This window comes from Meles meles, unplaced genomic scaffold, assembly GCF_922984935.1.
Source record: "Meles meles unplaced genomic scaffold, mMelMel3.1 paternal haplotype, whole genome shotgun sequence".
Taxonomy (NCBI): domain Eukaryota; kingdom Metazoa; phylum Chordata; class Mammalia; order Carnivora; family Mustelidae; genus Meles; species Meles meles.
Genome location: NW_025721131.1, coordinates 551297 through 555480, shown reverse-complemented (window position 1 = coordinate 555480; position 4184 = coordinate 551297). Strand labels below are relative to the sequence as shown.

The 4184-nt window shown below is 36.1% G+C and overlaps 1 non-coding gene across 1 annotated transcript; it reads right to left on the bottom strand.

The window, feature by feature from the left end:
* Positions 1–455: 455 nt before the first annotated feature.
* LOC123936019 lies at positions 456–623 on the bottom strand. The gene has a single exon (XR_006817058.1). It is a non-coding gene; the product is annotated as a U1 spliceosomal RNA (small nuclear RNA).
* Positions 624–4184: the final 3561 nt, after the last annotated feature.

Genomic DNA, 4184 nt, shown 5'->3' with positions numbered 1-4184 from the left:
TGAAGTTCAGTTTACTTTTATTTTTTCTTTTATTTCTTGTGTTTTTTGTCTCATATCTGAGAATCCATGATTATAAAAATGTGCCCATGTTTTCTTCTAAGAGTTGTATGGTTTTAGTTGTTATATTTAGGTTATTGATCCATTTAAAAATATATACTTATTTATTTTAGAGAGAGAAAATGTATTTATTATAATTAATTATAAAATTATTTATTTTATTATGATTAATTATAAAATTGTTTATTTATAAATGATTTATTTTAGAGAAAGCAAGGGGAGGGGCAGATGGAAAGGGAGAGAATCTTCAAGCAGACTCCCCACTAAGCATGGAGCCTAATGGAGGACTTGATCCCACAACTCCAAGATCATGACCCAGAACAAAATCAAGAGTCAGATGCTCAATTGACTGAGCCACCCAAGCTCCTAACATTGGTCCATTTTTTTTTTTTTTTCCCTAGGGGAAAGCGCGAACGCAGTCCCCCACTACCACAAATTATGCAGTCGAGTTTCCCACATTTGGGGAAATCGCAGGGGTCAGCACATCCGGAGTGCAATGGATAAGCATTGGTCCATTTTTAATTAGTTTTTTTATATAGTGGGAGATAGCAGTCCAACTTCATTATATTTTGCATGTGGAAATCTAGCTATCCCAGCATCATTTGTTGAAGAGAATATTCTCTCCCCAGTGAATAAACTTTGCATCCTTGTAAAAAAAAATTCATTGGATATTGCCATAAAGTTTATTTCTATACTCTCAGTGCTTTTCCATTTGTCTGTGTTTACCTTTATGCCAGTATTTCTGTTTTGATTGACAGTAGCCTTGAACTAAGGTTTGAAATTGCGATGTCTGAATCCTCCAACTTTGTCATTCTCTTTTCAATATTGTTTTGGTTTTCTTGGGTCTCTTGTAATTCTATATGAATATGGGTATCAGCTTTTTTATTTCTATGCAAAAGCCTGTTGGAATTTTGATAGGGAATATGTTGAATCTACAGATTGCTTTGGGTCGTATTGACATCCTAGCAATATTCAGTCTTCCTATATTGATACCTAAATTGAGACCATTTCCAGTATGTGATGTGTATGTGGGTTCCCCACATCAACAACTAATTCTAAGACACCAGCTGGGTGTCCTATAATCCAACTCAATTCTGACACTTGGAGGTAGTATCAGATTCCACAGGTTGAAGACTCAGTCCTACAAGATTTCTGCCTTCCCCCTTCCCTTTGGAAGCCAGTGGCAAGCCCAGTTGTTACCTGTACTTCTGACCAACTGACTGTAAATCTGAGGTTTCCATGACCCTCTCCTCAGGTTTGATTAATTTGCTAGATGGAATCCATCCATAGACAAAGGAATTGGGAAGGGGCACGGAATTTTTATGCCCTTTCTGGCCTTGCCACTCTCCCCGAATCTTCACATGGTCACCAACCTAAAAGCTCTCTGAACCCTCTCCTTTTGTTGTTGTTCACGTGTGTGTGTGTGTGTGTGTGTGTGTGTGTGTGTGTGTGTTTCCCCCTATGGAGTCTTTATTACATAGGCATGATTAATTAGATTAGTGGCCATTGGTGATTGATCTAATGTCCAGCCCTTCTCTATTCCCTAGAAGTCAGAGGGGGAGGGACTGAAAATTCCTACCCTCTAATCACATGGTTGGCTGCTTTGGCCACCAGTCCTCAACATTAATTAAGTGCTTTCCAAAATCCACCTCACTTGACAGAACAAAAGACCTTTATTGTACTCATCACTTAGGGAATTCCAAGGGTTTTAGGAGCTCTGTACCAGAAGAAGGATGAAGACCAAATATGTATTTCTTACTATAAATCATAATATCACACTATGTATGAACACTGGATGTTTTCCAACTTTTAGGTCTTTAACTTTTTCAGTAAGGTTTGGCAGTTTTCAGTATAAAGATCATTTACTTCCTTGGTTGAATTTATTCCTAGGCATTTTGTTCTTTTAGATGTTATTATAAATGGAATTGCTTTCCTTTTTGGATTGTTTTCATTGCTTTTGTATAGAAACACAATTGATTTTTATATTGATAGTTCAACCAAAATATTAAATTATGAGAAATGAATTTAAGAAAAGTTGCCTTAAGATTCACATATTGAAAACCAGACAACATTGCCGAGAAAATTTTGGAAGACCTAAATAAATATATTTGCAGTGTTCATGAATTGGAAGATTCAGTGTTAAGATGCCATGTCTCTCCAAATCGACCTTTTGATTCAGTGCAATCTTTTTTTTTTAAAGATTTTATTTATTTGATATATAGAGATAGATCACAAGTAGATAGAGAGGCAAGTGGAGAGAGAGGGGGAAGCAGGCTCCCTGCTGAGCAGAGAGCCCCATGTGGGGCTCGATCCCACGACCCTGAGATCATGACCTGAGCTGAAGGCAGAGGTTAAACCCACTGAGCCACCCAGGCGCCCCTGATTCAGTGCAATCTTAAATAAAATTCCAGTAGATTTATTTTTTACAGAAATTGATAAGCCAATTTTAAAATTTATGTGGAAATATAAATGCAACCTTAGCTAAGAGGGTTTGGGAAAAGAACAATGTTTAAGGACTTACACAATGAGATTTCAAAACTTATGATAAAGCCACAGTAATTGAGACTTCCCGTGTTTACTGCAGCATTATTCATAGTAGCCAAGATATGGAAACCACCCAAGTGTCTATCAACAGATGAATAGGTAAAATATAGTGTGTGTGTGTGTGTGTGTGTGTGTGTGTGTGTGTGTGTCTGTATGTGTGTGTGAGAGAGAGAGAGAGTGTGTGTGTGTACACACATATACTTAGGGAATATTATTCAGTCTTAAGGAAAGAAGGAAATTCTGCCATTTGTGACAACATGGATGAAGGTGAAGTACTTCATGCTAAATGGAATAAGCTAGACAAATATCACATGATCTCACATAAATGGAATCTTTAACAGAAAAAAAGAAAAGTTGAACACATCATAACAGAGAGAGGACATAGTTACTAGAGACTGAGGATAGGTGAGAAGAGAAGATACTGATCAAAGGGTAAAAACTTTCTATCACAAGGTGAATAAATTCTAGAGACCTAATGTGAACATGGTGATTATGGCTAATAATATGTATACTTGAAATTTCCTAAGAAAGTAGATCTTAAATGCTCTTGCCACATGGCCACAAAAATGAAATTATATGAGATGATGGATATGTTAGCTTGATTGTGGTAATCATTTCACAGTTTATACATATATTAATCATCATGTTATACAGAACCTAAATTTTTTCTCAGTCAAGCTCAGTAAAACTGGAAAAATTGATTTTGGGCTTCATTAAAATAAAAAGAATTACTCATAAAAAGAAATTAAGAAAATGAAAAGGCAAAACAAAGACTGGTAGACAATATTTGCAGTATATACATGGCACCAAGGTTATTTATTCAGAATATATAAACAACTCTTTTGAACCAATAAAAGGAGATAACCCTTTAAGAGCAAGGGTAAAGTTTTGAATAGACATTTTACCAAAGAAGATACACAGAGAGCAAATAAGCACATTAAAAGATCTTTATGATCTTCTGTAATAGACCAGAAAGAAACAGAGACAATCTGCAGAAATCAGAGACTTTACAGGCAATACAGTGACACTAAGTTCATATGTTTTAATAGTTACTCTGAATATAAATGGGCTAAATGTTCCAACCAAAAGACTCAGGGTATCATATTGGATAAAAAATCAAGAACCATCCATATGCTGTCTACAAGAGACTCATTTTAGACCTAAAGACACCTCAGACTGAAAGTGAGGAGGTAGAAGAATTTACCACACTAATGGACTTCAGAAGAGAGCTGGGGTAGCAATCCTCACATCAGATGATCTAAGATTTTAAACCAAAGACTGTAATAAGAGTTATAGAGGGATACTGTATCAAAATTAAAGGGTCTATCCAGCAAGAATATCTAGCAATTGTAAATACCTATGCCCCCAGTGTGGGAGCAGCCAGTTATATAAACCAATTAATAACCAAAGTAAAGAAATAGATTGATAATACATTAACAGTCGGGGACTTTAACACCCCACTCAAAGTAATGGACAGATCCTCTAAGCAGAAGATTAGCACAGAAACAAGGGCTTTGGATGACACTCCTGGACCAGATGGACTTCAGAGTTACATACAGAACAATTCATCCTAAAGCAACAAA